The sequence below is a fragment of the Panicum hallii genome, chromosome 1 (assembly GCF_002211085.1).
Source record: "Panicum hallii strain FIL2 chromosome 1, PHallii_v3.1, whole genome shotgun sequence".
NCBI lineage: Eukaryota > Viridiplantae > Streptophyta > Magnoliopsida > Poales > Poaceae > Panicum > Panicum hallii.
The window spans coordinates 31,337,118-31,364,433 of NC_038042.1; the positions used below are offsets into that span (position 1 = coordinate 31,337,118).

At 49.1% G+C, this 27,316-nt stretch overlaps 1 pseudogene; it reads right to left on the bottom strand.

Moving 5' to 3' along the window:
• Positions 1-1,434: 1,434 nt before the first annotated feature.
• The window catches only part of LOC112896833, a 28,947-nt pseudogene continuing 3,065 nt past the window's right edge, over positions 1,435-27,316 (bottom strand).

Here is a 27,316-nt window from a genome sequence, read left to right on the forward strand (position 1 = left end):
AGTCAATTTATTTCATTCGATTGAATTTCTTGGAATAATTCAAATTTGAATTGCAAGTCATTCAAAGAGTGGAAAAAAAATGAATCGAAAAATGATATTCATATTATTGAGCCTACTTCGACACCTTATCCATGAACAGATAAGAATTTCAAACATCTCATGTTCACAAAGCATGACCACAAACTTGGGGTCCGGTTGTTTTTAAATTGTATAAAAAGCAAATTTGGTGAAAAAATCATGAAACTTGCCCAGATGTTATGATATCATATGTGGAGGCTGTGATAAAAATTTGATAAAGTTTCGTGAAAGTTGTAACATACGATGCTTACAAACCGAAGCATGTCCAAATAAGTTTCATGATTTCATGTGAACGCCAACTAGGTGTTAAGCATCGTAGCTGACAAACTTTCATGAAACCTAGCCAAATTTTTATCACAGGCTCCACATATGATATCTTGACATCTGGGCAAGTTTCATGATTTTCTGACCAAATTTATTTTTTATACAATTTAAAAACAATCGGACCCCAAGTTTGTGGTCATACTTCGTGAACATGAGATGTTTGAAATTCTTGTCTGTTTATGGATAAGGTGTCGAAGTAGGCTCAATAATATGAATATCATTTTTTAATTCATTTTTTTCCACTCTTTGAATGACTTGCAATTCAAATTTAAATTATTCCAAGAAATTCAATCAAATGAAATAAATTGACTAAATATAGCAAACAATTCGAGTAATGTACCAAACTTGCATATGTAGTTCAAGATAATCTAGAATCACAACAGAAAAAGTTTGGGTGGAAAAAGGGAAAAAATAAATATGTTTTGCCGAGTGGCCAGAAAAAGCGCTCGGCAAATCACACATTTGCCGAGTGTCCGCGATACCGCCACTCGGCAAAGCTAACGGCCGTTTGATGTCGTTCGCAGCTGACGGAGCTTTGCCGAATATCTATCTTTGCCAAGTGTAGGGCACTAGGCGAAACAAATTTTGCCTAGTGTTATTGTTTGCCGAGCGCTTGACACTCGGCAAATCTATTGTTCGCCGAGTGTTTCTTTTTGACCAGTACGGCGCTCGACAAAGGTCTTATTCGCCGAGTGCCCGACGAAATGCTCTCGGCAAAATTTTTGCACTCGGCAAAGGTGCCGTCTCCGGTAGTGATTGCTAACTCGGTTAAACAGCAACTGGTCGCCCTTGAAAAAGCAACTTTTTGCTTTTCATATTTGCAACTGATAGCTAAACACAGTTGCATACCCACAACTGATATGCTTGTACTTATTATTTTCTCAAATAAAAGGTAGAAAATTATAAGTATAGTTTCTTTTTCAGGTGTAGCGTTACTTTGTTGGAAAACACTGTTTCATAGTATGTTTAACAATGTTCGGTCACCCCTTATTCGAAACCCCTCGCGGCCTCGCCCACTGCCTGGTTGGTTTCTCACATGCGCGCAGACGGCGGCGAACCCCTGCCCTTCAAGACGTGCTTCCTGAGCCCTGGGATGTGCACGTTGGTGACGTAGTCCATCCAGAACACGCGCCGCACTTCGAAGTGGAACCGCGCCCTCTCCTCGGCCGACATCTCCGCGAGGAGCCTCTCCACGTTGGAGCTGTCAAACCTGCCGCCATAGCGATCTGCTCCGCCGCCCTCCTGGCGTCGCTCCACCGCAGCATCGCGCTCGCCACCACGTCGCTGGCGGCGTGCTTGCTGAACAGCCGGAACGGTGACACCGGAATGGGCTGGCCCGCCGCGTCGACGAAGGGCGACCGCTCGAAGTGCTGGAAGATGAAGCGGACCAGGTCGCTGATCACCAGTGGGTTCGACGTCGAGGACCCCACGTGGTACACGTGCACCCCTGGCGCCGCCGCGGCGGCAGCCGGCGCCAGCTCTGCCGCCGCCGTGCTTCACCATGGACGCCAGGATCACGTTCACCATCACGTCGACTGGAACCTTATACGTTACATCATCACCGAATTAATAGAGATAAGGGTAAGTATATTTTTCTAGTTTAATAGACGGTCTCATGCGTTGCCACGTTATCTTCAAACAATATAACAAACAACACATACAGCAGGTTGTCTTATAAGTTGTCTTATAGTAAATAAATAATTCTATAATTTATGCACAGAGTTGCATGGCAACAACAACTCGTACAATGGTGAGAAAGTGGTCTCATAGTCATAAATTTAGCCTATGAGGCAACTTATTCTCTCTCCTCCCTCTCTCCGCCACCTAATAAAAATCCTATATGGATTTGCATGAGACGACCTATGAGACCGCTGACGTGTAGCAATATACTTGCCCTAAGACCATTATTGATGTACGGACACGTATGCATGGGACACAATCGGACACATGAACTCATCTATCATATAGCTGCCTACGATATCGAAAACGTAGTCAGGATCTGCGATGAAGCCCCTCATATGGCCTTTGCCGTAGTTAAGCACAATGGGATCCATCATCCTGATAAGTTCATTTTTGTTTTCAATACAATCACAGATCATGAAATGATGAAGCTAATAATAACAGATTTGCTTCTTGTCAATCAATTGATATCTCACTTATCTCTCGGTCGACGTTGTGGCTCGTTGGATTGGCGATCGACGGACCAGAACAACTATATGTGTTAGATAGATCAACCGCGTCCGCAAAAAACTATTTGTGCATTTACTATTACCGGGTCGCTGTTGTTTCTTCTGGTCTCGCCCAGCCACCGCTTCTCATCCCTGCCAGGCTGCTACCTTCCCCATCCATTCCCCTCTCTCTTCTCATTTCCCGTGAATGAGGTTCCGGTGTGTTTCACCGGCGAGAATGTGCGGAAGCTTGGCACGCGCGTGGCTCCTCGCTCGAGGCGTGCGGCTCTTGCGCGCTTCCGTTGTGGCCGTCCCGCCGCCGGTTCCTTTGCTCCAACGGATCCACCCCATCTCCACTCCACCCCCTGATGTCGACCATGGATCTGTGTGACGGCTTGGATGTAAGTCGCTGGTCTTCTAGGGTTAGTTTAGGTGCCCATGGTGGTGACAATGAGGAGGCGGCGTCAATGTCGGCCTTCCAATATTTTCCCTGTTACGGTGATGTCTGCTCGAGCGTCGGCGCGACGTCTGTGGGGGGTGGAGATTAGGTCTAGGCACATGTGTGTACAGGTGCTCCCCATCCAATTTGTGTCATACTTGCTCAATTTTCATGTGATTTGTGGGTTAGTCGGATTCAATCTGTGAGTTAGTCCCATTTGTGCAACTGGTGAGCTATTGAAGGCTTGATGTTCTCAGGTTAGTATTGGGTACCGACATACTAACTTGTTTGTGGTGATGTTGCAGGCGATGAGCTCCTGTCGGACTCGTTCCCATACAAGAAGATCGAGAACAGTATGCTTTGGGAGGTCGATGGCAAGTTATGATTGCTCGATTGATTCATCCTGCAGTTTGAGAGAAGAGCAAATTTGACATGCATAATTCATTTGTTGAGCTATATGATCTGTTAGTCTGAAACTCTGAATTATTCGATGCTGAAGTGGCCCACAAAAACATGCATTTGTTCTGTCACACAAGTCTAATCATCTTTAGCTCCATTTTTCTAGAAGTGATCATCAATTATTTCTCTGTTGCTTCAACATTTTTATCCTGCATGTAGAGTACCACATTTTCTGCATGCATTATAGTATAAATTTTTCAGAATAAATTGTAACATTTAGTATTTTTTTGTGAGGACTGCATACCTGTAGAAATGCATTCCTTTTTTAGTTATTTTTATCACATAATTAAAATAATGTTGTATCTTTCTTACTGTGAAGTGTAGTTTTCCAAATCTTCAGTTATGTAACTAAGATAATTTATAAATTTTTGGAGGGAAACACCCTGCCCCACATCGCTACCCCTCGCTGGCGATACGAGCGGTGGCTAACCCTAGTCACCGCTGCCGGAGGGGTCACCGGAAGCCCGCGCGGCCCCCGAGGACAGCGGCGGCGGGGTTTGCCTGGGAGGCCACGAGCGCGGGATCTGCACAGGAGGCGGCACTTGGCGGCCTGGGCGGCGCCGTGGTTGAGCGCGGAGGGGAGGTTGTGGCGGAGCTCGGGCCGGGGTGGCAGCAGCGCGGGTTGGGGCGTAGTTTCGTCAAGGGAGCTGCGCTCGCCGTCCTGGAGATTGGCCGTGCGGTTACCGCCGCCGGGCGTGGAGGCTCGGGGGGGGGGGCGGGGGCGGCCTTCTGTGACCGGATCTGGTCCTCCCAGGGCCAGGGGTGGACGCGGCTCTAGGCAGTGGGCTAGCGTGGAGGTACGCCGGCGGCGGCGTGGAGCGGCAGCTGCGAGCAAGCTCGGCGCGCAGCGGTTCAGAGCCAGGGAAGCCGTGCGAGAGTCTGGGTCCGGCGTTCCCGTGCGGGGGAGCGCATGCGGCCGGCCTGAAATGGGCCACTGCACGTGAAGACGGCGGTGGTCGGCAAGGGCCTCGGAGACGCACGTGCGGCGGCAGGGAGGTGCGCGTGCGGCAGCAGCGGTGGGAATGCGCCTAGACAAGGTGTAAGGAGGCACGACCGTCGGCGCTGCCCCTGTAAGGCCTTCCACGGCCGTGGTTCTGGGAGTGCCGGGCTGGGTACATGTTGTGGTACGGATGGGATGCTCCGAGCAAAAGCCTTTGCCTGCATTCTTGCTGGTGGTGATGGCGGCAACATCCTAAGGCGTCGTTCTCCCTGTTGATGGCGTCATCTTGATGCTCCATCCCTACGGCACGGGGTTCTCTAGGTGAAAACCCTGTCCAGTTCTCTGGACGAGTGACGGTGGCACCACTGGCATCGTTCCCCCCTTGGAGGCGTCATCTCTTGAGACTCAATTCAGCTTTGGCATTGCTGGTGATGATGGTTCAAGGGAGGCCTCTTTCGGTGGTGGTGCAAGGCGGCATGGTGCAGGTTGACAAGCTTCATGGGGTTGCTAAGCTTGCATGTGGCTTTTGCAACTCTAGTGGCGGCCAGGGGTGTCGCACTTTTTGTCGGTGTGGCCGCTGGCAGCAGACAACAGCGGCTGGCGTTGCTTGGCAACCATCAGTGCAGCATGGGACAGCGTCGGGAGACGGCGTTTGAGGCATCAGCATCGTGGAACGACTTGTCTTGCAGCAGACTGTGGTGGGTGGCTCAGCTCCGCTGGGCTACACCGGTGTGGTACATCATCGGAAGACGACGCAAGCGACTACCTTGGGTTGCTGGCTGTTGTCGGTCAAAACCCGCCGGCGGGCAGCGACAGGCAACACGAGGAGCCGGGAGACTTCCGGGACGGCTGGTGGGCCCCGGTCCCTCGGTCAACGGCCCAGTGATCTGGCGCGCACCCTGGCTGAGAGTCGCTAGGCGTGCCACCTGATCCTACACCCGATCAGGAAGGTGTGACGTGTCAAACTCCTGCGTGCACAGACATGTGTAAAGATTAGTCCGAGCCATGATCGGCTCATCACCTCCTCCCCGGTATCGGCTATGAAGAGCCGATTGTGTTAATACCGGATCGGATCTTTGGAACGGGCAACATAGGGATATATACATATATATATGTCCAAATAAAACTTGCTTCATAAATAACAATCTAATCCAATCTACGACGACTAAGCTCTCACTGCATGACCGGAACATCTTACACGGTCTTAAGACCTCCATCTTCCGCACGGGGCCCAATTTGCAAGCTTTGTCACGACTGCCTTCTAAGCCCATCTTGCTCCATGGCCCACTTCTGGCCCGGTCAAAATACGGCGATAACACATGCCCCCTGGTTTCGGTAATGGTAATTCCGAAATCATCACCGCCTTGACCCTTCATCTTCCGATCCGTACAACCGTGCCCTTTCGGCTTCCGATGGACGTGACTGCTCTGCGTCGGCCTCCTAGGGAACCGTTACGGTGCCGATTCATTTCACCCACTCGCTGGCTTTATAAACTTGTTTCCAGCACCTTCCTTAACCACTTTCTCTCACGTCCATCGCCGACTCCTCCTCCCTTCCTTTACCATGGCCTCTTCCTCCTCTGCCTCCTCTGTTATCTCTTACGAATCCGAAACAACACGAGAACCAACTCCAGAATATGACCCAATCGCCGCTTATGAGGACCGTGCTCCCCTGCATTGGGACGCGGTGGAGTGGGACTTCCATTACCAGTCCGAGGACGACGAATCTTTGACTGATGGCGAGGATCTCGCACTCCTCCTCGGAGCCGAGCTGGAAGAAGAGGAAGACGATACCCTTTGGGGAGAAGACCTTTCTCTCTCAGAGGAAGAATCCGACTCCATCTCCTCCGAGGAAGATCCGATGGCAGGTACCTTTTTCTTCGACAGGTCATCGGACGACACTTCCGACGGCCGCGAAGGAGCCGACGATGATGACGGCTTCACCAGCAGCAGTGGCGGGGACGACGACGGTAGCCGCGACGGTAGCAGCAGCAGCGGCACCAGCATTGCTCCACCGTCCAAGCGCCGCAAGGCCTCTGATGTGTACTGGTGGTAGATCGTAGCATCTCTGCTAGGTTATCTCTAGGAGTAGTTAGCTCCTCTTTTGTTCTTACTGCCTTGCTATGAATGGGATCTACTTTTGTATTAACCCCTCTTATTGTGCACAATAATTTATTCAAGAGCCGATGGCAACGCATCGGCCTTAGGGTATACCACTCCGGATCTGAAACCGCTCTTCAATTTACTTTACCTTCTGCCGGTCGATCCAGTGCAAACCTCTAAAGATCAATTCCGATCTCCTTTTCGCTCGCAAACCCTAGCCACAAGATCTCCCCTAGTCCTTGAGACACACATTCGATCTTGCGCCGCCAACCCTAGATCCACTCTCCGGGGTTTCGATCCAAGCTTTCCGATGGAGGGATCCTCGCGTACCGCCGCCGCCGCTTTTGGTCTGAAGGTAAACTCCGACCCCCATTAATTTAATGCAGCGACCGCACATTTTTTACCGCGCAGTTAAATGACTTTTCCCTCGGCAATCTTGATTCCTTGGGGTTTTTCAGGCTTCCGATATCTTCTTGCCACATCCTTCTTCCCCCAATTCCTTTTGCCTTGGACCTCGCTCCTACGAGAAACCCGTAGATCTGATCTCGTGTGAGGCCAACCGGATCCCCTTTGTGAGCCAGGATGTAGACCTAGAATCTTGGTCGGATAGCCTCCGCGCCTGGCCAAACCCCCCTGAAGGCTGGACGGCTTGGTATAATAGGGTAGCGAACACCTACCAGCCCTTATGGGAATCAATCGGGATAGCCGATGCCTTGTCTTTGTCCCTCTCCCCTCTTGAGAAAGATGAGAACCTTCTGAAGACCATCGGCTATTTCTGGTCTGATGCCTTGAATTGTTTCCTCTTCGGGCATAGCCCATTGACACCATCACTGTTAGATGTTGTGATGATTACCGGCCTAAACATATCTTCAGCCTGCCCTTCTGCTTACAGCCTCCATGTGGTCCCTTACAAACTATCTTCAAAAACTGAATGCACCAACTGGAGCACATACCTGAGCCAACACCAGAAAAGCAAAGGCCCTGTATCGGAAAAAGAGCATACGGCCTTTCTGAACCTATGGCTTGAACACTTCCTCTTCTGTGGTCCTTCCCTTGCCCCGACCAGGAACTATCTTTCCTTGGCTTATGAACTGGCCAAGGGTCAACCCGTTGGCCTCGACAGACTATTTCTGGGGGAACTCTACCGTTATCTCCATCTGATGACTTCCAGCCTTCTTACCCAGAAGAAAATTAGAACTGGTGGCCCATGGTGGTTCATTCAGTTGTGGGCTCGTCTTTATTTCCACAATTCTGACCCTAATTTTCCTTCCTTGGTCGGCAATTCCTTCCCTGATCTGAGTGGGAGACAGATTAGATGCACTAGTTTCGGGCAGGCCCTATACAGTCTCCCTGGTGGGAAATTGAATCCTCCAGATGCTTCCCGTTGGTTCAAGATTTTCTATAAAGGCCTTGATAACCCAGATTTCCTTCCTTATGCCGACTCTGAGCTCTTTGAGAACCCGGCTACCTTCCGTTTGGCTGATATTGCCGATGATGCTGACACCAGGCATCTTTATTCCATCATGGTCCGGCCCTACCTTCTCCCAGTCGGCATGAGCACCTCTAACCGGATCCTTAAACCCGGTTATGAGTTTTACCAGCCGGTCGTAGCAGCCCGGCAATTTGACCTTGCGCAAGTGCCTCCCCACTTCCTTCTCCACCTGCTAACATCCAGCAGGGTGGATCTCCCTGACGCTCTGACCGCCCAGAGGTGCTATAGCCTGTTCACAGACCTTTCCTTGTCTGTCCCTGCCAACTTTACCTTCACCTCCTCGGCTGTCGACTTTGATGGATGGTGGACGATGTGGAAAACTCATGTTTTCCGAAGGGCTCTGGGTCCGATGCTACAGCAGATCGACCCTGAATATGACATCCCCGATGGAGAGGTACCGCCTTTTCGGATTAACATTCCCTCTTTAAACTTTTGCTAGATCCCTCCTGAATTCGCCTTATTTCTGCAGCAAGAAGATGGCCCAGAGCTGACGGATGAGGATGGATCCCCTTTTTGCTTCCGGGCGGTCGCTCCTGTGGTCCTTTTTGGCAGGAACGCACCCCCTCCATCAAAGAGTGTGACAGATTCAGCCGAGCACCGCCAAGTTGACTCCCAAGCGAAAACGGTTTTCTGAAGCTGCTGCCCCCCGGGCCTGCGCTAAGACGAGGAAGACTCTCGTCAGAAAGATTCGGAAGGAAGCCACGCCGTCTTCCCCTAATTCACCATCTCCAGTCACCAACCAGGTTCAGCCCCTCTTCTCGCTTTGCGATCGGGTTTTTGTTCATATCCCTTTTAATGACACTCTCTTTTCTTGTAGCCTGCCGTTGTAGAAGTCTCCAGCGGGGAGGAATCCCCGTGTCAGAAAGGTTCGTCTTCGGAGGTGCCAGAGGACGTGGATGCACCCATCATGGCCCTGATCACCCTCCGTGATCCTGGTGCGTCAAACTTGGAAGGCCCTTCTGCATCGGCTGCTGCCCCAGCTGCTTCGCCAGGTCTGCATGTCGTCGGCTCCTGTCTGGAAGGACCCTCTCCTGCCTCAGCTATTGCTGATTCCCCTGCCCGAGAGGTACGCTCAGCGGAGCCGATCGCCATTTCATCGGCTGTTGCTTCTGTGAAGCCGACTGCTGCCCCATCGGCTGCCACTCCTCCCTCTGGAGGTGCAATCCATATGGCCTCTGCCGCCACCGCTCATTCCTCGGAAGGGACGCCCTCCCGGGAGCCGATCGCCCCTTCATTGGCCATCGCCGCTTCCTTCTCGAGACAGGTACATTCTTCTCTTTGTAGCCATTTGGTCTTTTTCGTAATGCCTGTCTCACTCTCTTCTCCTTCAGAACCTGGATCTTTCAGAGCTTCTTGCGTTTGACCCTGCCACGATTGGGTCAGCCATATTGGAGGCCGATGATTCTCCCTCAGGCCTAACCAGCGCTGCCGATCAACTTCTCCGTGTGAAGGATCTTCTGTCGGGTTCCATCTCCGCCTTGATTCAGGATTCCAGTGCAATCAAGCAGATCCTCGACGAGGTTAGCTCCCAGCTCCCTGTAAGCCTCCAGGTCAAGCTCTTGCCAGCAGGGCATCTTTCTTCCTTTCAAACGAAAGTGGTAGAGGCTCGCCGCAGGATCGAGACCCGGCGTTCCCAATCGCTCTTAAGGACCATTATCGCCGAGATGTGTCAGTCGATCAACAAGAAGAAGGCCGCACTCGACACCAAGATCGACACATCTGCTTCTGCCCATCGGCTTCACCTCTTGGAGAAAGAACTGGAAGACCTTGAAGCTAAGGTCCAGGCCACCAAGCAGCGCATCGAGGAGGAGAAGAATCTCATCGCGGGTTCCAAGCAGGAGGCAGAAGTCCTGACCACTGAGCTGAAGACAGACTTGGCCGAGCTGAACAGCTTGAACAAACAGGTGGTGCCGGGGGCAGACGAAGAGGACAAAGCAGTGCTTGCTGAGGTTGACCGCATCCGTCTTGATGCTATCGCTACTATCGACGCCTTCCTTCTGCAGCCCTGTCCGAGATAAACTTTGCGTTTGTGTGGTAAACCTGTGGTGTTTTTATGTAGCGAACCTAAAGTCGATGGTGGCACATCGGCTGTTTGATAACCTACGATGCTTGATTGCCATAAGCACACTTCTAAAGTCGATGGCACCGCATCGGCTGTTCTAATCTGATCGAGCCGATCAATACTTATTGGTCTTTCTCCGTTTCCTGTATTGCCAACGCCGATCGTCGTCGACTCAGCCTCTGCCCCCCCCTACTTAGCTTGTTGGTTGCATCGGCTTGTGGCCTGATGGGTATCATCGGCTTCATTGTTCATTAGCCCACATATTTGGGAAGTACTTCTTAAGGTGTTGGCCATTGACTGCTACTGGGAACTTAACGCCGTCCAATTCTTCAAGCATGTACGCGTTCCCAGGTAGGATCTGGTCAACCCTGTACGGCCCGTGCCAATTTGGAGACCACTTGCCATAGGCCGCGTCTTTAGTTCCCAATGGTAATACTGCTTCCCAAACCAAGTCTCCCACTTGAAACTCCTTTGGCTTAACCTTTTTATTATATGCACGGGCCACTTTAGCCTTATTCTCCTTGATCTTCTCTAGTGACCATAGCCTGAGTTCCGTGAGATCTTCCACATTATCGCTCATCAGAGTAGCATATTCTTCAGCGGATAAGTCATTCTGGAATTCCACACGCCTCGATCCGGCCGTAACCTCCCATGGTAACACGGCCTCCTGCCCGTAAACCAAGTGGTAAGGAGAAGTTTTTGTCGCCTCGTGACATGATATGCGGTATGCCCAAAGTGCTTCTGACAAGACCTCGTGCCAACGTCTAGGGTATTCATCAATCTTCCTTTTGATCAACTTGATAAGACTCTGGTTGGACGCTTCGGCCTGTCCATTTGCCTGAGCATAATATGGAGATGATCTAATCAGCTTGATTCCCATATCAGCAGCAAACTTCTTGAATTCTTCTGAAATGAAAACCGAGCCACCATCTGTTGTAATAGTCTGTGGAATTCCGAATCTGTGAATGACGTGCTCTTTGACAAACTGAATAACATCCCTGGACGCCACCGACTTCATCGGAACCGCTTCCACCCATTTGGTAAAATAATCTGTGATAGCTAGAATGAACTGATGACCCTTGCTAGATGGAGGTTTAATTTTGCCGATCATGTCCATACCCCAGCCTCTGAACGGCCATGGTTTAATAATGGGATTCATAACGGATGCTGGCACCATCTGCATCTTTCCGAACCTCTGACATGCCTGACATCCTTTATAATATTTAAAACAATCTTCAAGCATGGTGGGCCAGTAGTATCCTGATCGCCTAATTAGCCATTTCATCTTGTGGGCCGACTGATGGGTCCCACACGTTCCTTCATGAACTTCATGCAGGAGCCGATTGGATTCAACTGGCCCCAAACACTTAAGCAATAGCCCCTCCAAGGTCCTGTAGAACATATCATCCCCTATGAGAACATATTTCATAGCTTTGTATCGTATCCTCTTGGGTGCCCCCCGAGCCGAATCCTTCAAATAATTGAAGATATCGGCTCTCCAATCTCCCTGGTCCAGGAAATACGCCTGATGAACTGAGCCATCGGCTTTGTACCCTGAAGCCAGCTGTGCTAGATCATTGGCTTCGGCATTCTGAGCTCTAGGTATCCAATAAAAATTAATGTACCTGAACTGCGCTATTAATTCCTGGCATTGGACCCACATTGGGAACAACAGCTCGCTTTCGCACCTGTATTCTTCTGTAAGCTGGGAAATCACCAATTTTGAATCCCCGAAAACTTCCACTGCTTCGGCTCCGGCCTCTAGAAGCAATTCCATACCTTTTCGTACCGCCTCATATTCTGCAAGATTGTTGGTACAGGCGACAGGTAACCTGATCGAGAAAGAATACGTTGCCCCCCGAGGCGATACTAGTAAGACGCCGATGCCGCATCCATCTCCACAAACTGATCCGTCGAAGTACATAGCCCAGGCTCGTATAGAAAGTACTGCAATGCTGGTGTTAACCCTCTCAGCAATGAGATCCGCTAACGCCTGCCCTTTAACCGCTTTTGCAGGTTGATATCGGATATCAAATTCTGATAACGCGAACATCCACTTCCCCAATCGGCCTTTCAAAACAGGAGCCGACAGCATGTGTTTTATGACATCCGATTTGCAGATGACGACTACTTCAGCCGATAGCAGGATATGGCGAAGCTTGGTGCACGTAAAAAATAAACATAAGCAAAGTTTTTCCATGTCGGGGTACCTTGTTTCTGCATCCAACAACCTTCTGCTGATATAAAAGACCACCTTCTCTTTGCCATCATATAATTGTACCACTACTGAAGCAATAGAAGTGTCGCCCATTGATAAGTATATATAGAATGGTCTATCCTGTTGTGGTGGCACCAGCACAGGCGGTTTCGACAAATATTCTTTGATTTCTTCAAATGCCCGTTGCTGTTCTGCCCCCAGCGGAACTCGTCAGTGGTTCTAGTCTTGACTAACTCCATAAAAGGCTCAATTCGTCCAGACAAATTAGAGATAAACCTCCTGACAAAGTTAATCTTACCAATGAGCTGCTGGAGCTCTTTCTTGGTGGTGGGTGGCACCATGGTGCGTACGGCTTCCTGACTTTTTAGGCCAATTTCTATACCTCTTTCATGAACCAGAAATCCCAGGAACTGCCCAGCCGACACACCAAAAGCGCATTTCTTTGGGTTCATCCTGAGCCCGAACTTTCTAGTTCGTTCCAGAACCCGCTGCAGGTCGTCTAGATGTCCCTCGACCGATGCTGACTTTACCACAACGTCATCGATATAAATTTCTACTAGATTGCCGATCAGATCATGGAAGATATGGTTCATAGCCCGCTGATACGTAGCGCCAGCATTCTTCAGGCCGAAAGTCATAACCACGTACTCGAACAAACCCACCGCTCCAGGCACTCTGAACGCAGTTTTATGTATATCTTCAGGGGCCATGAAGATTTGATTATATCCTGCATTACCATCCATGAAACTCAAAATCTTGTGACCGGCGGCAGCATTGATCAATGTCTCTGCAATGGGCATCGGGTATTCATCCTTTGGAGTGGCCCTATTAAGATCCCTGAAGTCCACGCACACCCTCCATCGGCCATCTTTCTTTTGTATGGGCACGACACTCGAGATCCATTCAGCGTACCTGCAAGTCCTGATAAATCCGGCTTCCAGCATCTTTTCTACTTCTTTCTTTACTTCGACCAGGACTTCGGCTTTCATCTGCCGTGCCCGCTGCTGGAACGGTCGAAAACCACTTTTAAGGGGAAGCCGATGCTCTACTATACTCCTATCTAGTCCAGGCATCTCTGTGTAATCCCAGGCGAAGCAATCGGCATACCCCTTCAGCAAAGCTATCATCGGCTCTCGTAGTGACGGGTGTAACTTCCTACTTATGAAGGTTGGTCGTGGCTTATCCCCAGGACCGATATCTACTTCCTCAAGTTCATCAGCCGATGTGAAACCATATCCTAACTTCCCTTCTTCTTCCGTTAGATCAACATTGCAGATGAAGAAAGGACACAGCATAAAAAAACTCGGCCGATCGTTAAGGTCGGCCGTTCCACACATCCCATTATTTTCCAAGTTTTTGTAAAAAGAACAAGGCCGGCTGCCAATGCTGGCCATTTCATAACGACTTCGTAACACATTTGTTTTTACCACTTCGATTTTTTGGGGCCGATTGCAAGAATCGGCCTTTATGGCTCTGCTACAACATGTCGCTCCCTGCTCTTTTACTCTGTGAGGCCGGTGGATAAGACCAGCCTTACTCCATTTTTTGTAGCCTCGATGCGATCACACCCTTCTAGGCTTATTCCTGAAATCGGCTCTTGGTCTTCCGCATCCCAAATGCTCATGGCAGCATGTAAAATTTCGATCGAGTCGTCTGCCTGGACCACTTCCACCTCGTCTCCATCCCATTGGATCAAACATTGATGCATCGTGGAAGGGATGCAACAGTTGGTGTGGATCCAATCCCTGCCAAGTAAAACATTGTAGGTGCTCTTGCTGTTGACGACGAAGAACGAAGTCGGGACGGTTTTGTTTCCAATGGTGAGATCCACACTGAGGACACCTTGGGCTTCTGAAGTCTGCCCATTAAAATCACTTAGGGTGACATTGGTCTTGATCAAGTCTGCAGTGGATCGCCCCAAACGGCGCAGGACTGAGTACGGCATAATGTTGACCGCTGCTCCCGTATCCACCAACATCTTATTCACGGGCTGACCATTGATAAACCCCTTAAGATATAAGGCCTTCAAGTGTTTGTAATTCTTAGCTTGCGGCTTCTCGAATATCACCGGCCGAGGTCCCAAATCGAGTTGGGCTACCGACGGCTCCTCCTGGGGCCTCATGTGGAACTCTGTAGGAAGCACAAAAACCATATGTGCATCAGCCGATACCTTCTTGTCGGCTTTTGTTGACTTGGGCCGCCATTCCTTCCTGGGCGGGCGCGACTCCTTTTCCTGCACATAATGAACTTGTTCTGCCAAATCCAGTCGCGCCTTCCTTAAAGTTTCGATGTACTTGGCTTCGGCCTCCTCCAAGCTACGCAGCTGCTGAACCCTGCGCTTCTGGGAACGACTAAGTCCATCGGGGCACCAACGAGGACGATGATACCTGTCTTCTTCTTCGTCTTCCTTTCGTGGTGACCGAACCCGCACTTGCCGGATTGGGGCAGGTCCTATCCGCTGGAAAACCGAATCCCTTGCTTCTGGTCTCCCTGGTCCACACTCTGGGCAATCCCTGATTGTAGGCAATCGGCTCATACCTGAATCCCAACAGTACCTGAAGAACGGGCAGTGCCAATGATCGCAGGCTTCTTCGTGCTTCCTCAAACGCTTCCCGGTCCGGCGCTCATACTCCTCTTCCTCAGATTCCCGATGGAGGCGCTGCTGGTACTGGTACTCGTACTTCCTGAGAAGATCAGAAGAAGTTGGCCGTTGATTCCTTACGTACCTTACTTGCCTTTCTGTAACATAATCATCCTTTTCATTTTGGGGCCGATTGCTCAAATCAGCCTCTCCATCTTTGGTCTGGCGGCGTGATGCCACCCCCGCCATGTTGATACCCAGTGCGAAGTCCAACTGTCGCCTTGCCGTCCGATCGTTACTTTCCACCATATTGACACCAGGGAACGGGTGAGTGTCGACTTTCATGGCGGTCTGGCCCAGAATCAATCGGCCCTGTTCAATAGCCGATTGGATCTGCCGACGGAGTTCCTTACAATCGCTTGTGCTGTGGGTAAAAGAATCATGCCATTTGCAATATGATCTTCCTTTCAATTCCTGCGCCGTAGGGGGTTTGTATCCTTCTGGAAACTTCAACTGCTTTTCTTTTAACAATAAGTCAAAAATTTGTTCCACTTTGCTCACATCAAAATCAAACCCCTTTGCCGGTCCTGTTGGTTTTACCCACTTGCATGATACAGGATTTGCACCACGAGCCCACTCTGCAGCCGATACTTCCGCTTCTTCTCCGGAGTCATCGGCTTCTTCAGTATCAGCTAGCGCTACTTGGCGCTTGAACTTTTCTTGATACAGCTCAGGGTGACGCTGCTCGTGCGTCGTCAACTTCTGGACGAGATGTGCCAACGAAGTGAATTCCAATTGAAAAGCCAGATCTCTAATCGGCTTCAATAACCCTAGAGACGCCAATTCCACAGCTTCCTTTTCTGAGATCCGCGTTGAATAACACCTGTTCTTCATTTCCCTGAAGCGTCGAATAAATTCTGCCACGGTTTCTCCACGCTTCTGTCGCATCTGCGCCAGATCGGCAATACCTGCTTCTGCAGCTTCTGAATGATACTGAATATGAAATTGTTCTTCCAACTGCTTCCATGTACGGATGGAGTCAGGACCCAATGACGTATACCACCCGAAGGCCGATCCCGTAAGCGATTATGAGAAGAACCTTACTCGTAACGGATCCGATACAGAAATCATGCCTAACTGTGCCAAATATCGGCTCACATGTTCGATAGAACTAGAACCTTCTGCCCCACTGAATTTGGTAAACTCAGGGAGCCGATACTTGGGTGGCAATGGAATTAGGTCATAATCGCTTGGATACGGCTTTGTATAGCCGATCGCTCTCCTTTTCGGCAAAATTCCAAACTAATCCCTTAGGATGGCACCAATTTGCTCCGCCGTTTGTAACCCGGGGGCCGAGTGCACACTGTCATGACTCGGCCCTGTGGCATAAGTTGCTAGCCAAGCTTGTTTATCCGCGTCAGCTCCAGAAACCCCTCCAGCTACTTTCTGTGAGAGATGCATTGGGTTATTGCTATCCGGAATGTATGCACACATATAACCATGTGGGATTTCCTTGGGTGGCTCATTGAAGAACTGGTGGTCTGTGGGATCACCTCCTACTTTGTAAACCACGTAAGCTGGAGCACCATGTGATTCCGCCGCTGCAAGCGCATAAGGCAAAGGAGGTCTGGTCTGGAATGGTAACTCTCCCTTATGGCTTCCCAGAGCAGGCCCAGTCCGAGAATGTTGATGCTTCATGATTTCTTAGACCACTCGTAAAGCTACACGCTCAAAAGCATTAACCAAGCTTTCAGAATGCCGGTGCAACGAATGAGCCACTGCATAGTTCACCTCCTGCCGCAAAGCTCTGGTACGGTCCCTAGACGGGGTAGACAGATCCACTCCATCAAGAGCACCTTCAGGTGAAAAACCCCTCCACCTGATACCGTGGTTGCGAGTCCTTTCGAAAGAGCCGATGAGATCGGCTTCAAACTGAGTCCTGATTTCGTCGTACCTCTGCTTGTGTTCAGCAGAGAGCTCGTCATAAGTGATCGGATCTTCCCTTGCCATCTTGTTGATCACCACTAACGGAGTCGACGAAGACGACGGAGTCGATGAAGATGATGCCGATGACGATGACGAAGTCGATGAAGAAGGTCCCACTGGGCGTGCCAGAATGTGTTGTCGGTCAAAACCCGTCGGTGGGCAGCGACAGGCAACACGAGGAGCCGGGAGGCTTCCGGGACGGCTGGTGGGCCCCGGTCCCTCGGTCAACGGCCCAGTGATCTGGCGCGCGCCCTGGCTGAGAGTCGCTAGGCGTGCCACCTGATCCTACACCCGATCAGGAAGGTGTGACGTGTCAAACTCCTGCGTGCATAGACATGTGTAAAGATTAGTCCAAGCCATGATCGGCTCATCACCTCCTCCCCGGTATCGGCTATGAAGAGCCGATTGTGTTAATACCGGATCGGATCTTTGGAACGGGCAACATAGGGATATATACATATATATATGTCCAAATAAAACTTGCTTCATAAATAACAATCTAATCCAATCTACGACGACTAAGCTCTCACTGCATGACCGGAACATCTTACACGGTCTTAAGACCTCCATCTTCCGCACGGGGCCCAATTTGCAAGCTTTGTCACGACTGCCTTCTAAGCCCATCTTGCTCCATGGCCCACTTCTGGCCCGGTCAAAATACGGCGATAACACTGGCACAGCGGCGGGAGCCTTATGCGTAGGTGGAGAAATGAGGCAATGTCATCCTTTGGCGGTAGCTTGGCTGTTCGATAGAGGCTCTAGGAAGCGGGGCATCACTGTGCTCCATCCTCATGGCAACTTCTAAAACAAATCCATGACGTGGAGTGCTATCGCGGACGTGGCGAGGCCCCCGCATGTGGTGTTTCTTCGAGGCGATGTGAGTGAGGTGGAGTCCAACGGCGGGAGTGGCGAGGGCCCCGCGTGTTTGTGCTTTCGTGGTGGCGACTGCGAGGCAGCCTGCGAGAGGTCCGGATCTGGCATTTTTTCACCCTGCGTGGTGTTGCAGCGGCACTTCGGCGATGGGTCCCGCATGGCGGTGGCCTTCTTGGTGCGGTGCAGTCTGTTTTTCCCTAGGATCCCCGTTGGGTCAACGGCAGGAGGTTTCAGCGGCAGCTTTTTGAGAGTGTGAATGCTGGTGGGCGCCGCGTTTAGACTTCGATCTTGCTGCCATTGTCGAGTGGAGTGGTGTTGTCGAGTGGAGTGGTGTGACCGCGTTGATGTCCCAACCCAACCGGTTGGCGTTTTTTCACGTTGAGAGTGGCTGTTGTTGTGTGTTTGAGTTGAGTTGGCGTGGTACAGGGCGAGTTGATATCTCAATCCAACCAGCCGGTGTTGTCTTTTTGTTGTTTGCCTAGTCTGGGCTTATTCTCCATCTTAATATAATCGGCAGCTCTCCTGCTTGTTTCGTTTCAAAAAAAAATAAATTTTTGGAGGAATTTATATGCATTTTCAGTGACAACATTTCCATCATCAGCTGCAATGCATTTTCTTTTCGACTTGATAACTTGATAATTTGATCAAGTAGGACAAATGTATGACACTGTAGTGTTAGGTCATCTGGTACTGGTGTTTAATTTATATCCATCATATAATCTGTGACTTGGATGGGTAGCTTTTGATTTCAGTCTTAGAATGTGCTATATTGCATTGGATAGATGTTTTTTAGCTAGATATCCTCACATTATATACAACTTCTGCGCTTAATTAGTTTCTGTGGTGTGCTCCTAATTGGGTCTTATGGATCATATTGTCAGCAAGCTGAGTATTGTTGCCATGGCGCTGTGGAGCTTGCTTCGGTTGCCACTACCCCAATCTGGAGGCCACTGTTATTTGTTTGAATTAATAGGTATATCATATACTGTAGTTTTAAAATGTGTCGGTGTAACTTTTTTCTTGATTAAACAAAATCTAAATCTTTTAATCATGAGGAAGGTTCGTGTCCTTGTCATATCTGGGTTCATGAAATCACAACTTTTATGTTAGAGATTAATTATTTTAGCATCATTAGTATTTAAGCTACCTATTGGAGGCATGTGCTCTACATCTCTATATTGTGTAGTGTATCTCTGAATGTTACATGATGTCATTGTCATATATATGTTTCAGAGAAGTCATTTTAGCCACTAAGCAGTTTGTCTCTTTATTTCAGGTTTATTCGTTGAAGTACTAAAAGTTTCTTGCTGACTAGTTTCTACATTTCAGAAGTCATCTTTACAGCTCTTGACACTGAGCAGAGTGTTGTTTGTTGATATTAGCACTTAATACTATCATATAGGAGGGTCTAATTTTTTAACAGGAAGATAACGATGAGTATGAAGATAGTTTTGAGTAAAAGTATGAACAGTCATGTTGAAAAGGAGCTGGCTGTGGCTGAAAAGGAGCTGGGCAGCCTCGGCGTGCGGGTCGTCCGCGCAACAGACCCTGCGCCTCCCGCGGATTCGTTGCGGCTCGACCTAATCCGAGCGTGGGCGCGCTTCTAGAAGGGCCTAGGCGTGGGTGAGGCTGGCGTGTGGACCCGGGCCGAGCACGGCGCAGAGGGGAGGGCCCAAGAGCAGAGGGAGCGGCGGCGGAGAAGGAACAGAGGAGGTCGGGCGCGAGGAGGAAGAAAGAAAGGGGGAAGAAGGAGCGCCGACAGGCGGGCCCTGGCTGTCAGAGAGAGGGAGAGAGAAAAGAGGACGCGCGGGCTGCTCGCTTGGGCCAGGGTGGCTGCTGGGCCGCGGGGAAAAGAGAGAAGAGGAAGGGAGAGAAGTGGGCCGCCGGTGAAAGAAAATGGGCCCGAGGAAAAGGAAGAAAGAGGGGGAAAGGGCTTGGGCCGCGGACTAGGAGAGTTGGGCTGCCAGCTGGGCTGCTCTTCTCGTTTTCTTTTCTTCTTTTCTTTTCTTTTTCAACACAACTCAATTCAATTTGAATTCAAATGGGATTTGAATTCAAACTCAACTATTCAAACAAACAAAATAGATGCACCAGCATGAATGCACAAACATGTTGACCCTAAAGTAAGTTTTAATTACTTGTGATATAAAATTAGTTTAAATGCAAGATAAATCAAGAAAAACCTTAGAAATTTTATTTAAGCCAAAATAAATTCATTAAAATTTAGAAAATTTACATTAGGGTGTTACACTTGCCCACGCACACGGCGTGGTGACATGACGCGCCGCCTCGGTAACTGGTGGGCTTACCGTGATGTCAGCCATACCTGCCCATCGTGTCAGAGGGCAGCCCATACCCTGTCTCGGGCACGTTCACCCCAACCACCCATATTTAATGCGGTAGTTGGGTTGGCTTCTCGCAGAAGACTCGAACCCTCCGGACACGTGGCGGAACTAGTTTAGTGGCTGCTTCCTCATAGGCACATGGCGGCACCGGACCTCCTCCTCGGAGGGATGGGAGGTCCGGGCCCCCTAGCTGGCCTAGGCGCTCAGGCCCCCTGGGGGTCTGACTTTCACACGCGGGAGCCTGTGGTAGCCGTTCCTGAGCGCCTTGTCCTTGCGGGCACGTGGAGGCGCCAGACCTGCTAGTGCGTGGGGGGAGGTCCGGAGACCGTGCCCCCAGCTATCAGGCCCGGGCCGTACGCCCTGTCACCCAGAAGCTTAGTGCGAGGTTACGGATAACCTCGCGCCCCTCAAGCTGGACACACCAGTAGGACGTACCCCTGTCTATATGTACCGACAGTAGGCAATCGGCTCATGCCAGAGTCCCAGCAATACTTGAAGAATGAGCAATGCCAATGATTACGCGTGTCTTCCCGCTTCTTCAAACTCTTCCCAGTATGGCGTTCATACACTTCCTCCTCCGACTCGCGCTGGAGATGTTGCTGGTACTGGTATTCATACTTTTTGAGGAGATCTGAAGAAGCCGATCGTTGATTCCTGACATGCCTTACTTGTTCTTCCATGATATATCCCTTTTCCCCTTTTTGGGGCTGATTGCAGGGATCGGTCTCTTCATTCCTGGTGCGGCGGCATGGTGCAAGCCCCGCCATGTTAATGCCGAGTGCGAAATCTAATTGTTGCCTCGCAAACGGGTCATAACCCTCCACCATATTCACACTTGGGAAAGGCTAGGTATCGACCATCATGGCAGTTTGACCCAAGATCAATCGGCCTTGCTCGATAGCCGATTGGATCTGCCGACGGAGTTCCTTGCAGTCGCTAATGTTATGAGTGAAAGAATGATGCCACTTGCAATATGATCTCCCTTGCAGCTCTTGTGTTGTAGGAAGCTCACAGCCTTCAGGCAACTTCAACTGCTTCTCCTTCAATAACAGATCAAATATCTGTTCAACTTTGCTCACCTCCAAGTCAAAACCTTTTGCAGGTCCCTGCTGTTTCACCCACTTACAGGACACGGAATTTGCCTCCCAGTCCATTCTGCAACTGCTACTTCTTGGTCATCCCCAGAATCCTCAGCGTCTTCTGCGTCCATCAATGTTACTTGATGCTTGAACCTGTCCTGGTATAGTTCTGGGTGGCGCTGCTCATATGTTGTTAACTTTTGCACCAAGTGCACCAAAGAATTGAACTCCAATTGGAAAGCTAGATCCTTGATCGGCTTTAGTAGTCCCAAGGATGCCAACACGACCGCCTCCTTCTCTGAAATATGGGTCGAGTTGCATCGGTTCTTGACCTCTCTGAAGTGTTGGATATATTCCTCCACGATTTCCCACGCTTCTGCCATACTTGTGCCAAGTCAGCAATCCCTACTTCTGCAGCTTCCGAATGATATTGAATATGAAACTGCTCCTCCAACTACTTCCAGGTGCGGATCGAATCAGGCCGAATGATGTGTACCATCCAAAGGCTGGCCCTGTGAGAGACTGCGAGAAGAACCTTACTCGCAAGGGATCCGACACCTAGATCATTCCTAATTGCGCCAAGTATCGGCTCATGTGCTCGATGGAGCTAGATCCTTCCACTCCACTGAACTTGGTGAACTCAGGGAGCCGATACTTGGGCGGCAGGGGAATTAGATCATAGTCACTAGGATACGGCTTAGTATAGCCGATCGCCCTCCTCTTTGGTAGAATGCCAAATTGATCTCTTAAGATGGCACTGATCTGGTCTACCATTTGCGCTCCTGGGGCCGAGTGCGTACTGTCGTGACTCGGCCCGGTGGCATAAGCAGGTAGCCACGCTTGTTTGTTAGCATCTGCTCGGAAACTCCTCCAGCCGCCCTCTGCACCGAATGTACCGGATTGTTGCTGTCCGGTATATAAACACACATGTATCCGTGCGGGATCTCCTTGGGCGGCTCACTGAAGAACTGGTGATCCACAGGGTCACCTCCCACCTTGTAGACGACGTAGGCCGGGGAGCCATGTGACTCCAGAGCTGTGAGTGCATAAGGCAGCGGTGGTTTGGCCTGGAACGGCAATTCTCCCTTATGACACCCTAAGGTAGGTCCTGTTGGAGAGTATTGATGCTTCATGATCTCCTGGACCACGCGTAGCGCGACACGCTCGAAAGCGTTCACCTGGCTCTCGGAGTGCCGATGCAGCGAGTAGGCCACCATGTAGTTTACTTCCTGGTGCAGAGCTCTAGTACGATCTTCTGAAGGGTTGGACAGGTCCACGTAATCAAGAGCGCCTTCAGGTGAAAACCCCTTCCACCTAACGCAGTGGTGGCGGGTCTTCTCAAAAGAGCTGATGAGATCGGCTTTGAAGAGAGCCTTGATCTTGTCATATTTCTGTTTATGCTCAGCAGGCAGCTCCTCGTACGTGATCGGATCCTCCCTCGTCATCCCGTCAGCAGAAGTCGATGTAGTTAATGAAGATGGTCCCATTGGGCGTGCCAGAATGTGTTGTTGGTCAAAACCCACCGGCGAGCAGCGACAGGCAGCACGAGGAGCCGGGAGGCTCCCGGGACTGTTGGTGGGGCCCGGTCCCTCGGTCAACGACCCGAGATCCGGCACACGACCTGGCGTCTGGGTTGCTAGGCTTGCCACCTGACCTTGTACCTGATCAGGAAAATGTATAAGTGATTTATGTTAGTTTCCTGCATGCACAGACACATGTAAATATTAGTCCGAGCTGTGATCGACTCATCGGGTTATTCCCGATATCGGCTGTAAAGAGCCGATTGTGTCCAGTATCACATCGGATCTAAGCATTTGAATAAAGCATGCATATCCAATGGTAAAATAAAACTTGCTCTGTAACTATTAAGCTAATCCAATCTACGACGGTTGAAACTTTCACTGCATAACCGGAAAATCCTACACGTAATTGAGCCTAACAGATACGAAAGGTAACAGAATAACAACCTAAACAGAGGTCTAAAAACCAACAGAGATCCGATTTCCGGAACAATCCCTCTTTAAGTTAATACAAGGTATCAAGCGTACTGCCGGAACATTCAACCCGTTTGAAGGGCCTAATCATGTAGATAGTAAGCTAAATCTTTGATGAACAAAGACTAACCATAACAAATTGGATCTACTAAATAAAAATAGAGCAAGGTGCTGCCCTTACACCCGAGATCGAGCATGAGGACAGCTAAACATTTATAGGTAACAAACGATGCACGAATAAAGCATGAAAGAGCCGATGCTACTCTATGAACACCAAGATAACTAGTGTTACTCGCCATCAACAACGCTTCAGTACGAGAAACACAAAGGTAGATAGGCAGGAACGATGCTGCCCTGATCACGCGAAGCGTGATCAGGGCTGCATGGCACTTACCCGAGAAACCCTAGAACAGGGGTGGCGATACGCCGAGAGTTGTTGTGAATGATTGTTTTTTGTTCGTTCTTTATTCATAATCCAAGGTACATATTTAAAGTCCAGAGACTTGCCTTCCTTAACCAATCCTAACTAACCACGGCACGAATCATGGCTATCTCTATCTAAACTATTTTAAATGCACATACCTATCTAGATACATGGCCAATCCTAGCCTCAAAACGCCCGCACAGGGGCCGATTCGCAAGCCCACTACGATAATCTTTTGAGCCCATCTTGCTTCGCGGCCCACCTTCTGGCCCAGCTAAATTAAGGCGATAACACCTGTACTGCTATATGTTGTATGTGTGGAATGTGTCTAAAAGTTGCAGACAATGAGCCAGGCATATATTTTTTAATTTTTTTTGTGTGAAATCAATGTAAAACTTTGGAAATCTGAAGTGTTTAACAACCACAAGATATCTCTGCCTCTTATGGGGCTCAAAGTTCGGCCCACATGTCACACCCTAAAATATTTAATTTTAGTATGCAAGTATCTTTTAGAATGTGCTCATCTATCAATAGGGTTTTTCAAGAATTTTCCAGATTTTTCTGAAAATTATTCTTAATTTTCTAGAGCTAGATCCATTTATTGGAAGGCTCTAAAATCTTTATCATGAGCTCCAAGTATTTTATTTGGACTTCTCGTGTCCCAAACTATCTCCTGGAATTTTTCTCAGAATTTTGGGAACTTCAAGATATATTCTTTTCATGGTTTAAAATTTTTATCTAGACTTTTTTAGATTTATTTTAAACCTGAAAATATCTTTTAGAAAATGAATTGGTTTTCTTTTCATCTAGAGCTGGATTCAACTTGTTTTCAGTCTATTCCGCATTAAATCCTAGAATCGTGCCGTGTTCAAGTTTGAGCTTGACCACCGCCATAATCTCGTCATCCGTCACGTTTTGACGATAAAAAGTAAATAAAAGCTACTCCTTGAGGTACCGAAGCGAACACTCATGTTCTCGCCTTTTGCCTTTCTTTTTTTAGCTTAATAGCTCGTCGAAGCTACCTGACCGACACTCACCGCCGATCACCTTCCTTCACCAAGTTGAAGTTATCCAGAAGCTTTTCCGCTTCCCCTTTCTTTCTTTCTTCTTTGTTTCTTTATCTCCTCGTAGTCGGACCGAGCCGTTTCTTTGTTGTCCATCCTTTTAACTCTGTCCTCTCCAACTCCCTAAGATGCCCCATTGAGTTTCTCTTTCTCTAATCTATCCTTGATCAAATCATGCTCGAAAAGGAGCCATAGCTCAATTTTGACATTTTCCGATGATGCTCTGGTGTCGTAAATGCTAGCTACGGCGACCTACGTCATCGCAACATGACCTTGACCTCTGACTCGCCAAAACCTAAACCTGATCCAACCCAGTTCAGCCATCAACATCCTTCTCCTCTCTTTTTCCTTCCTCGACACGGCAGCTATGTCATTCCAAACTCAACTTTCCTATGTGTGTGTGCTAGGACTCGTCGATCGAATCCGATCTGGCCACACATGCCCGACCTCATCGTATTCTTGTATGTCACCTGCAAACCGAGCTAGCTATTCATGATGTGCTGTTTTGGACTTTGTTTGAATCTAGATGACTCTGCTGTTGTGCTCACCATGAGTGTCACATGAGCATGGCCATCCACGCTCTATTAAAAGGTGCAACTCACTCGACCTCCCTCTCCCTTCTTTCTCTTTTGGGTCCGTTCTCCTAATTAGACCATTAGCACGAACTATCATGCTCACCAGCTTGCCGAGCGCCTCTCTCCTCTCCCTAACCCAACACTGCTCAGTTGACTTACTCAGTCGACTTACCCGTTCATCTTCAACCAGCAAACATTCAACTTCGAACACACCCAAAATTGTTAAGCCCAGCATAACGAACCACGCAGCACCGGTCGCAGCCTGGTGCCTCGGCGTGCTCGCCAAGCCAGCCCTATCCACCCCTCTTCTACCTCTCACTCTGCCAACCCTAATGGGCTGAGCGTGAAAGGCCCATCTTAGCACGTTGTGCATCCAGAGACCGCTCAGGTCTCCTGGCGCTGCACGCTACCATGCTGGTGCTGCCGTCGCCTTTCCTAGCGTGCTCGCCACGCCCAGCCACGGCGCCACGCCCTATAAATCACGAGGCCGAGCCCTCCCTCGACCCTGCTGCCACGCATCGCCCTTGCCCTACCTCCCACGCCCCCTGCAGCTTTGCCTCACGCCCTGCCCCGTGAAGCCTAGTGCCGCCGCCAGCCCTGCTCGCCCTTCCCTGTCGCCCTTGCTGCTTCCCACGACCCTCTCGTGGCTGCCTGCGCCTCCTTGCCACGCCTGCAAGAGGGGCAAGCGCCCAGCCAGGCAAGCACATGCCCCCGCCCCTACCTAGCGTCGCCACCAGGAGGCCAAGTGCCCAGGGCCTCCACGTTCCCTTGCTCGGTGGTTCTGTACGGAATTGCAGCCTCTCCTTTTGGCTTCGAATCTGATCGCCTCCGTGCATCCCCGTGACGGGTAAGAGGTAAAACGGAACCCCCTCATCGTTCTCTCTCTATTCCGCCGCTCCCGCTCTCTCTCGTGCCCTAAATCGCTGCAATTTTGGCCAGCAGCAAGCTCCTGTACAGCAGCCATGGAGGAGCCTGAGGTTTTGCATCCCTGAAGAAACATGCAATTTTCTGCTGTTCTCTTGTGTCTTGCAAAATCTGTAGAAAACCCCCTAGTAGATTAGATCTTTTCAGTCCAGCCCCACCATGATCTTTTTCAGATCCAACTCTAACCTTTGCTGCTTTTGCGAGCTCAGTTTTCTGAGTCTTGTAAAAATCAGCGGCTAGTCCTTCGTGTCTATATTTAATCGCGACTAGATCCCTACAGTCTTGTTTTCGTTCGTAGTTTCCTCGTTTTAGATCCGTTTGGATCCGTTCTTTTCATGTTAGTCTTCTAAAACCCTAAGCATGTTAGTCTTTTAAAATCCTAAGTTATTGTCTAGTAGCGTTGTTGTATCATAGTTTCTATTTTAAAATTAAATATAAATTTAATTTGATTAATGTTCTCTCATTTAGTTTTTCTAAATAAAATCCAATTAAGTCTTTACTCCGGTTTCATAATTAATGTTAACTTGATTAATATCAACTTAAATATGTTTAAGTTATAATTTGTTTAGTTCAACACGAACCATAAAGTTCGACGTTTAGTTGCTCTCACCAGTTTCTTTTCTAATTAATTGTTTAATTATTGTAATTTATATATAGAGAATTATAAATAAAATTTGACTAAGTTCTACTCCGTTTTACATATGCAAAATATAATATGAGTTAATTATAATCAAGGATATTTTCTTTCAAATATCCTTTACATTTGTTTTCTAAATTAAAATAAATGAAGCTTATAATTCTGTTGTTCTCTTTTATAATATAAATCTTTCGATAGCTATTTATTTTCGACCATACCTCCATTTTCTGTGTTTCTTGCGCTCTCAGTGACCGTAGCAACGAGTTCTATCCTTTAGTACGCTCTTTTAAAGCTTTCCTTTTGTTTGGTGTATCTGTTCTTCGTTGTTCTTGTTTGTTTGTTGTTGTGCTTGGGCTCGATGCCTGTGCGACGTTAGAAAAAGCACGATCGAAGAGTTTTGAAGATTAAGAGTTTCAAGAATAAGAGTTGAAGACTCTGAGCAGCTATTCTTTGGAAGAAAAGCAAGTGGTGATCATTCTTTGTCCTAACAACTACAATAAATACAATTTTTCTATATGCATGCATGCATGTGTCCTAATTTTGATGGATCCT